The 11,270-nt window shown below is 39.0% G+C and overlaps 1 protein-coding gene across 50 annotated transcripts in view; it reads right to left on the bottom strand.

Moving 5' to 3' along the window:
* camk2g2 (calcium/calmodulin-dependent protein kinase (CaM kinase) II gamma 2) overlaps positions 1-11,270 on the bottom strand; it is a 60,277-nt gene that overhangs the window by 47,073 nt on the left and 1,934 nt on the right. The gene's annotated exons all lie outside the window — the stretch shown is intronic.

Genomic DNA, 11,270 nt, shown 5'->3' with positions numbered 1-11,270 from the left:
TATTTTATAAAGAAGCTTGTAAAACATCAACCCTGTTGTCTACAGTCAAAATATGAACATCATTGTCTTTAGGACAAACTGGGCTATTAGAATATTTGGGTGGCAGTGAGGTCACTTGCATGTTGCATGGTTGTAGGGCCTTTAAGATAAATAAATAAATAAATAAATAAATAAATGAATGAATGAATCTTCCAGATATGTATTGATATCACAGACATATAAGTAAAACCTAAGCCATTTCCATTCTAAAACCACGTCTCTGTCTTGGGAGTCACACTGTGAAGAAATAATCATTATAACTTATACAGTTGACAAAATACATGAATTTTTTCCCAAAAAGTCAAGATGTTTTGCTCTTATGACATTTACTTATGCCAATAATAACATAATGTCATATTTACCACCCACAAGCAATGTTATACAACAAGGGGCAAAGGGGTGGTGGGGGGGGGGGGGGGGGGGACACAGAAATATGGTGTCTGCAGTCCGATCTCCTCACCTCAATCGTGCACCATTTGGCCTTTAATAGAGTATATAGGCATTTTTGTCCCCTCTAGCCTTCCATACAAGAGGAGTGACTTTATCTCCCATATATGGGCATGTACTTCCTAAAGAATAGACAGGACAGACAGAGAGAGAGAGAGATCAGAGATTAGACGAACGATTCAGCGGCTAAATTGAGCCAAAACGCGATGAATTATGGACATAAAGTGAATCAATCTAGGATATAACAGTATGGATTTAAAGCCCAAAGAGGCTGAAGTTCCAGGCTGGATAGAAAATCCCCTGTAGAGGCTAGAAAGACAGGGAAAAGACCACCGTAAAGATGAAATCGTCAGGATTCAAACGAAACCGAAAGTAAGTAAATCACTTGTATGGTTCAAAGGTTATTAAACTATGAATCAGAGGTACTTTTCTACTCGTGGGCGAGTGTCTCGGTCTCAGAGGGTTAAGACACTTAGTTGTTCAGAAAAGACTTTGGACATGGCTGCTTTTTTGTTGTTTTTTTGTTTTGTTGTGAACTTGAATGTCATATTCTGTGAAGAAGACTGAAGATATGTTATTGTTACAATATGTTAATAAATAAATATAATAAAAATAAATGTCTTATATATGACAATGTAGTGTGGTACATTGGTAACAAAGGTCAGATATTATATTGCATAGAAGTGTACTCTAAAAATTTGCATAGCAACCTAACAAAATAAAGAAATGTAAAACTCGAGAATCGAACCGTAACATTTGAATCGAAAATTGAATCAAGGATTTAAAGAAGCGTGACACCCCTACTCTTCGCTTTACACTTGCGTTCCACACTATACATGTATGGTTCCATCCACTCTGTCAAAAATATTTTTAAGTTGATTTATTTTCCATGTTGTTCTCATCACTCAAGGGGCTTTAACATTTTGATCTTCATCTATTTAACACATTCTCCGACCTCACTACACGTAGGAAGGCTAATGGCGGATCAAAAACAGCAAATGTGTATTAATGAAAAGGAAACTACATTTGTGTGACACATTCTCAAAGATTTGGGTATTAGGTAAACCTGCACGATTCGGGGAAAACTATGAATCACAATTTTTTAGCTTAGAGTTGATATCACAATTCTCTGCCACGATTTTTTTCTCACGAAGTATAATGTTTATTGCACACGATTGTTTTTCTTTTTTTTTGCACGTATAGCACATTGTGCATCACCACGAGCCTGAAACATAGAGGCTTTAATGAAGAGAAGGGAGAGCAATGCAGCACTTGGGAGCGCTTTAAAACCTATTTTATACAGTCTATATTTAAAACTCACGGAAGAAAGTAGTAGCGTTTGTGATGCGGTTGGCTTGTAAAACTAAATCAGAATCAAAGTCATTAGAAAATCAAATCGTTTGAGACTATGCCCAAATATAGTCCACTTCTATAACATTAACTTACAATACAAAAAAAGGACCAAAATTGATGCAGCAGAACTAGAAATATTGTCTTTTTTCATTCCATGCACTCTTCTCCTTTGTCACAATCTGGCACCTACATTACCCACAATGCAACACATGAGTGTCATGCTGGCAGAGGCTAATGGAGCCTTGAGCTGACAGAGGCATAATTTACAACTTATTTGTCTGATTGACAGCCAGGGGTTGTGAATGTGGCTTAAGGACTTTAGATTTACATGGTGAATTGGACCACACTATGTTACTATTCATTGTGCATGACACCCAGTGAATATGGTGGCCAAGTTTATGTAATCTTGGCTGTCAGGTGGGAAGAATAGGATGCATGTGAGCGACCTGTTACCATGGAGACCCTGCTTGATTGACAGCATGACAGTGTGTGTTTGTGTGTTCAGGAAGAGATTATCCCTCTGGCATGTCTGAAGAGCCTGGAGAGCTGCAGACACACTTATACACACTTACACATACACACAGCTGGACCTAGTTAATGTTCATAATTTCAAGAATTTATTAATCAAAAACTAGATGAAAATGGGACTTCCAATAAAGATTATTGACACAAATGTCCGTGTGAAAATTAGGTTTAAAAATCTGTCTACTATATAGTTTAACCAATCAGTTGTTTGTTTTGGTTTTTACTTTTGCTTCCTTAACCCCTTACTTCCTTTCTTACTTTCTTTGGGGTAAAAGTCAAACCAAAAAGAAAGTAGATTTTCATTTAGCTCACACGGTAAGCAGTGACTTTGTGCATGTGTGAATCACGGCATGGAAAAACTTTTATGAGGCAGAGAGGTAGAAAAAGCAAGAAAGAAAAGCAAGAGACAAAGTTTAGAAACAGTTGCCATAGGTGAGAACTTACCACCCTGAAGTGATCACACACACACACACACACACACACACACACACACACACACACACACACACACACACACACACACACACACACACACACACACACACACACACACACACACACACACACACACACACACACACACACACACACACACACACACACACACACACACACACACACACACACACACACACACACACACACACACACACACACAAACACACTTATTGCTGGATGCCTCTCCCATGTGTGTGCCCTGCTTTATTGCCTTTTAAATCATCCAACTGCCGCAATAAATCTTCTCAACAAAAACCTTCTCAATTTGAAAAACAGCATTACTTCACTGTTGGGAACACCTGCTTCACCTTAGAAGTGTAATTATTGCACCTATCTCACAACTAAATATGAATCTGGTGCTGTACCTCCTCAAGAAGCTTCAACCAAATAAACTGGTGACAGAGAGCTACTTGGAAGTGAGCACACTTCTTAAATGTGCACAAATTAAATGTTTGGTGTTGGAGCCAGAATACACCAGAAATAAAAGCACTAATTTCTTTCAGTTGAAGGGAAGACCGATTCTGCTCTGTCCTAATGGCCAGTGTCTATCTGACTCCACTTGGTCACTTCTCAAGCTACTCCTTTACGTTTTGTGTTCGTTGACTGGTAGACCAGGAAATCAGTACTCATGATTCGCTCAGTAACGTTATAACAAATCTTTAGTACATTATGTTGCAAAGTAGAATACACCTTCAAGAGTCTCTCCAGGTCTGACCCCGGACCTCTCTCTGCCCTACTCTTTTATCCTTCTTCTGCCATGGTGTCCGTCGCCGCTAATCAGTCGGACCAGAGCTAATCACAAGAACATTCTTCAAGCTCCACAAACATGAACAAGTCTTCTGCCACTGTTCCTACTGAGGGACCTATGGACAAGACATCCTGCATGAATTATACACACTGATGTGACAGCACCTGACAAGGATGTACACATACACATACACACAGATGGACATGCAAGTACACCCACCTGTGATTCTCTAATGTAATGTAATCCAATGAAGTGTTTGCAGGAAGCCTTCTCTTTGAAAGAAACTTGCTAGTTTCCTAGAGTGAGGAGTGTAGGCAGAATGGATGTAAACACAGTAGGGCTGCGGCTAACAATCGATCTCCCAATTATTTTCTCTTTCAATCAATTAGTTGTTTTGTTTATAGAAAAACCCGTATTATAATTTTCCAGAGCCCAAGCTGATTTTCTTTAAATACCTTCTTTTTTCCATCAAACAGTCCAAAGTGAAAAAACCTTAACTCTGAACCCTGCTTACCATTTTTATATTTACATTTCATATTGTTTTTCTGCAGTCTTACTGACTTTCACTTTCTGGTGACAAATGAATGCCCACAAAAGTACCAATCAGCATCCTGTTTCCTTGTCCAGCACTTCAGTATATGGGTAAATTAAAGTTTTATTCAAGTTGGTTCCCATCTGGTGCCATATGCTTTGGACAAGGGGGATAATGTTGAGGATATAAGAGAAAAGATGGCAAGATGAATATGAAAAACACACACAGTGTTGTTTCTAAGCCGTGAGAAGTAAATTGGAAGGTTTGCATGCTGTGGAAAGACTCACACCATTCAAATGTTACAGTGCACTATTTCTGCATTGGAGCATGTAACCCTGACCGTCTCACTTTCTCTTTCCATATCTACATCTTTCTCTTTCCATAAATGACTCTCTCATTCTCTCACTCTCATCAAATATTCACAGTTGGTCCCATTAAACATTCACCACGCTGCACTGCTACATTTATCTGCCCTCCACCAATCAGCCTCCAGTGGGTGCACTAGAAGCCCACCAAAAGCCTGAAAACACACACGTTGTCTGTCTGCATGGCCTGCGATGTAGCAGCCTTGCAGAGAGGGGAGAGGAGATGACTAGACAGAGGAAGGAAAAGAGAAAAGGGAGAGACTGTGGCTAAGGGTGACACATGAAAGAAAATCAGATAAAGAAAAGAAGCACAGAAAGGAGTCTGAGGGGTCCACTTCTCAGCTCGTGTCCAAGTTCAGTGAGAGCAGAGCAGCTTTGCACCTCAATAATTCAACAGCAGGACTAGTGCCGCCAGCCCCTCCCCTCCTTCTCATTCTCCCTTTCCCTGACATCACAAGGCCTTGCCTAATAACAGTGTAAAAATACACTCACTTCACAGCTTGACACAACACGTAATTGTAGCTAAAAATAACAAGAAATGGCGTTGATATAGAAAACAGTGTTTCCTTTGGGTGTTACGGTGTGTCTACAGAGAAAGCGTTTTAGCCATGTGTTTCAGTTGTCAGTCAGTCTCATTCTTGCTTGACGGAAGGGATATGCTCCTATTTCAACTAATCTAGCTGTCTACACAGGACACGCAACAGCTCGCGTTTCACTCGCAATACAGAGTGGTACATGCAAACTGGAGCAAATTTTTATACTTTCAAGTCCATTTTCTTCCATTTACTATGTGACTACATGACTACAGTGATTGGGCTCTGAGCACTGCCAAACGTGGGTGACCTACATTCAGTACTGGGCCTGAATTCAATTAACTGATATTCAATTAAGTGCTGAGAAAAGCAGCAAATATTCACGTTTCAGAATCTGTGACCAGAGTTTTTGGCCTTTTTGTATGACGGGATTACATGCTGAGCAAAAACTGAATAGGCACTTTGCAAAAAGGTTCACCCCAAAATCAAAAATACATATTTTTACTCTTACCTACAGTGCTATTAATCAATCTAGATTGTTTTGGTGCGAGTTGCCCAGTGTTGGAGATATTGGCCGCGGAGATGACTGCCTTTTCTTGAATTTAAGTCCTCTTGTCTTCCGGCTTGTAAAAACACATTTGAAAAACTCAACAGCATGGTCTCTTTCCAGAAATCATGACCCAATTACTGAAGATAATCCACAGACCCGTTTGTGAGCAGTTTAATGTTGGAACTGTTTTATTTCTAACAAACTACACCAGACCACTGCGCAGAAGAAAGCATACTCATGGACTAGAGGCTCTTGCTTGTGACAGTGCATGATGTAAACATTATTGATGTCCCCCTTGCATGTGGTGTTAGCTAACATTAGTATATATATAGTACAGCACATACATTAGTCCATGAAATACATGCATGTACACATTCCTCGTAGACATTTCACAGCCCAGTTCAACTATTTACCTCACAACTGTGGGATGGAGGATACAATTATTGTCACTGTGATGAACTTCCAGAGTTGTAAAACCTGTCTATAAACTACTGTGCAGTGTTACCCATGGTTATGTTAATATAACCGGCATCCCTAGCTTGTGTTTTTACTGGTACATGTAGCAACACGCTTCCATCAACACATTTCCAATTTTGGCACCACTGGGACATGTCTACTTGCTGACTTACAGATTTGGTGGCTAACAACTAGCAGAAATGATCAAGATGTACAGAGTAAATCCTGCAACTGAAACCAAAAATTCTGACTGAGCAGGTACACAACATGCTTTAGTCCATACAATGTCATTTTTTCTAAGACCTGAGTTTGACACTCAATGAGTTCAGAATAACATATTGTATTGTTTGGTTAAAGGGAAACATTGTCAATGTTTACATTTACTGGGAGTACTGCCATAATACAACAAAGCTGGAACATGTATACATTTTACAATATAAATCTGGTAATTTTCTCCTTGTACTCGACCATAGCTGGCAGCTGTTTTCAGTAAGAAAGCTCTAAAACCCACTGTACACTACCTGTTTAGCACTAAATGGCAGACTAGCTGGTATACAGTAGCTAGAGAGTTATTCCCCTCAGGAGTTGGTTGAGACCAAAAACAAAGCAAACAACTCCAAATAAATTATTATGAAATCCCCATATTGATATCCCTGCATTTCTTTAAATAAGATGTCAGCCCTCTGTGACACAGTATTGACAACCTTTGTCAGCCCCCTGCTGTGCTTTTTTTTTCATTTACCATCAACATGTACTAGAAGATTTAGTGCAACATAATCAGTGGATTCCATAAAGGAGAAGAAGTGAAAAGTGACCGTAAGCTCCATAGACAGAAAACTGCAGACGAAAACTAAGTGGGCAAAAGCATATGCTGACTTGTTAATATACATGTAGATGCAAGGTTGGGTTTTTACACAATGATATGAGCAACTGTAATGCCTGTCAGAAAAGAGATATGATAGATCTTTCAAACTTCCTTTTATTGTATTCTTAAAATCAAACCACTGCCTTTTGTATATTTTTACGAACATTGATTAAAGCCTCTACAGATGTACAGAAGTCAAGGCTCATCACAAAAGCCACAGAAAGGACTGTACATCTCTTATCTCCCCCTCACAGAGTGTGCATAAGAGCATGTGAGAACCCTCTACTGCTAAGGCAACACGAACATAAACTTATGAGCACACTTCCCTTCTTAACTTCTGCTTCCCACAGTTTTTATCAGGCAGTTACTGCTGCTTCAGGCTAACAATAATTCATCATCTACTTCTGTTAACTGATGTTAAAGTCACTTGTGAAATAAAGTATTACAATAGAATCGTGATACCCCTATTGATAAGTGAGCTTTAGAGGTTCTGGTAGGCATATTTTCTTACCTTGTTTGTAGTTTTTATGCTAAGCTCAGCTACCTGGCAGCAGGCTGTACCCTTAAAACTGACAGATATGAATGCGGTATCAATCTTCTTATCTGATTGTGTTTGAAAATGAAGATCAATCAGTTAATCAAATGTTTAGCCAAAACACTAAACTATAAAGCAACACAATGCAACTTTTCCTGCTTTGGTGCCCCTACAGGTTGGAAGCGGAATTGTCCCATTAAGTCTCATTGGAACTACAGCTCCGCTACCAGATCTGGCAAACTTGCATAGTGCGGTTATAGCCGGTAGAGAGCTGCAAAGCAAATGCAGAAGTCCTGTTCACCCTGTTATGAGTTGATGAACCACTAAAACGGTTGTGGAAACATTATTTTAAGGAACAAAAAGTTACATAGTGTTGGTTTAAAGTATGGTGAACAGTCTACTAAGCTTGGCTATCCTATCAACTGCAATATCAACATTTTTTAAGATGTAAAATCATTTTCTGGTCTTAACATTTCTATGCTTTGCGTTCTTATGCATAATCGGAACATTTTTGTATACCATTCTTTAACGTCATTGAAATCTATAACCCTCATTTGTGATTGTTACATTTTTTAAGAATATTTTTTTAAGAATTAATATATTGAACTTTTGGTAATACTTTCAACGCTCATTAAAAAAAGAAAATGCAGCAATAATAAAAAAATGACTCTTAACCGATGAAATTCAAATTACAAACGTTGCCAAATGTAGTGTGCGGTGTGATGTACGGTTATGCTGATGATGACTTGTGAATGTCAGTGGAAGTGACAGATAATGTTTGCATGTGTGAGCGACTGTGCGCATGCATGCAACACCACATGACCCAGCCATAATTGCTGACCTCACTGTCAGCCAATGTGCTCTCCCTGAGCCACACAGAATAAGGCTTAAAACGAACAAACACAAACCTTATATGTACAAGCTATATAGAGCTCAACAGTCCCACCCACACCGGGTTCCGGAAGTAAAAATATATTGCAATTTCTTAAATGACAATTATGGCTACAAGCCATAAAATCATAACCGTCAATGGTAGACTTAAACCAGCTACCACATGACTAGGCGATCGTATATGCTCTCATAGATGCCAAAAGTTCATGTAGCACCAACCTTGTTTTGAGATAAATGTCTTTTATTTGCGATGTCTTGGATAAGTACTTTATCACCCACAATCCTGAGCAATCCCACAATGATGCCTCTGATTGATGGAACTCGTGTTGGTGAGGAGGGGGAGCTGTTGGTACCTGATCTGTGAGCATGCCCAAGATGAGATTCCATTTTCATGAGGATTTACGACACTGCACGAATCACCATCTGTTCCAACGCTTCTGTTGTTAGCCTCCACCGGGAAGCTATCCACTAGCAAACAACTTCATTCAGTCATTAAAAAAATGTTAACTCAAAACTAAACACTGGGAAAGCAGGCAATAGCTGACGTAATAGCTGTTATATATTTTAACGATATTTTCAGGTTTTATTTTGAGGGTCTTTTAAAGTTATTACATGCTGTCACAGCTAGCAGTTAGCCAAATTAGCTGTTAGCTAAACAAACGTTGGCTTCCTTCATTCAGTGGTGCGTGGTGGATTATGGGATGAGTAGTTCCTTTGTTCAATAATGAAAATATGTACACAGTCTTGGACCTTTGACTTTTTTGGATTTTCTGTTCGTTTTTTCACTCACAATGATATGTTGTATGTTTATGAGTCATATGGTAGCTGGTTAGCCTAAGGTATATGGATTTTTCCAGACGTCTATGGGAGAAATGAATGGGAAATTTACTTCCAGAACCCAAAGTTTCTCAGAGGAGCGGCGGACTGTTGATCTCTATTCCAAAGTTTTTTATACGGCACACCACCAAAGCCAATTTACTAAATGTATATTCAGTGTTTGAAAACCGTAACATAAAACACATCAGAGATCAGACTTAACGTATACAGTTTATAGCTGTAAAAAGGCAAAAGGAGAAAGGCACTGAACCTCAGGCTGCTGCAGTACTGCTAGTAGCAGAGTGGGTTACAATGTACTTAAAGTAACTGCGTAGATGTGGGAACACAGAAATATTGCTACAATGATGTTTGATATGTCAGAAGAAACAAGTCATCAAGTGATTGAACAAGGTTATAAACAAAGCAATAAAACAGTATAAACAGTAATGGCAGATTACCAAAAACACTATATTTCAGCGTAAAGTATATTATAGTGCAGGCTCACCACCACAAGGACACTGTGATGGATGTTGACAACTGACAACAGATTGTATCCTTAGCTCTGTGACTCAAATATAATCGAGGCACATACTGTAGACTAACGATTCAAGGTCTACCAATTCAAAATCGATTCATAGAATTCCAAAAATCAATTCATATATATATATATATATATATATATATATAGTATATATTATCTTTTTTCTTCTTTTTTCATATTGTAATGGTGTGTTTACTGTCACATGGGAAAAGTAATTACATTTATATACTGTAAATGTTTTTTTAAAATTTAGAATAATTTTTGAATCAAAAATTAATTTTGAATCGAATCTTGAGCCAAAAAATAAATCCATATTGAATCGAATCGTGACATTTTCTGAATTGTGCACTCCTAATGGGTCAGTCTGTAGACTGTGATGCATATTTTAACAGTTGGTTTGGTGAATAATTGTACTGTTTGCCTTTGTTTTCCACTCCATATTAATTTGGCCGTCCTGGGGCTTTGTTTAAAACCTGTCCAATCGCCTGACTGCTCGTCTTTCTTGCCTCATATATGATTTCCTTTTTGTGATGTTGCTCCATTCCCAGATCTGAGCAATTGACTTGGTGAGTGCAACTTTACTATGGCCTAAAAAAAACAATGACCTGAACAATGAAAATAGGAATTAAGTTGTAATAAACAAAATACATTCTTTAACTGTCCCATTGACATATTTCTCCTTGCCTTTCTTTTAGTTCTGTAGACATGCTCTGTGTGTGTGTGTGTAAACAACACACTGGCAGCACCTGCACATTTCAGCACTAAAGGAGTCTTGTGTGTATTTCACAATGTGAAACTGTGTACAGACAGGCCTTGTACGCAAATAGTTAAGTGTAAGGACTTGTAGGTAAGTGAGAGAAATTGTATGCAACTATGCTTTATGTGAGAAAAGAGCAGTTGTCTATGTGCGTCTGTGTATGTGTGACAATTGTGACCACGACACAGAGACCACACACACAAAACACAGGTCTCGCTGCCAGACAGCCTATAGGATGAGGAGTTTCACCCCTGCAGTTGTCGACACACACACACACACACACACACACACACACACACACACACACACACACACACACACACACACACACACACACACACACACACACACACACACACACACACACACACACACACACACACACACACACACACACACACACACACACACACACACACACACACCTCCTGAGACAGGGTTTTTAAAGGTGCCCTGCCATACGTATTTCATTACTTTGTGGTAATGTCTGAAGTTCTACCATGGACTAATATTTTTGGGAAAATGGGAGTGGAAAAAATGCCTTGGTTATCTTTTTTCAAGCCATTCTAGTTTGGTATAGAAAGCCTGCAAAAAGACTCTGTTCTTTTTTGTACCAGTCCTCATTAATATTCAATGAGCTAAGCTGCTTTACTCTGACTGGCTAACAGCTAGCCAATGAAAGCATGGCTGTCAGCATCCTTTACCCAATGCAACTGGGTGAGCTCATGAATAGTAATGAGCTCAGGCAACATGACGTCCGACTGACCAGCTTGTGTAATTGGCCTGATTTCTCCACTTATTTCTTTTCAGTGGCTAAAG

This window comes from Etheostoma spectabile, chromosome 17 (genome assembly GCF_008692095.1).
Source record: "Etheostoma spectabile isolate EspeVRDwgs_2016 chromosome 17, UIUC_Espe_1.0, whole genome shotgun sequence".
NCBI classification, from domain to species: Eukaryota; Metazoa; Chordata; class Actinopteri; order Perciformes; family Percidae; genus Etheostoma; species Etheostoma spectabile.
Note: the sequence above shows the minus strand (reverse complement) of the source record. Positions and strands in the feature narration are given on the sequence as shown.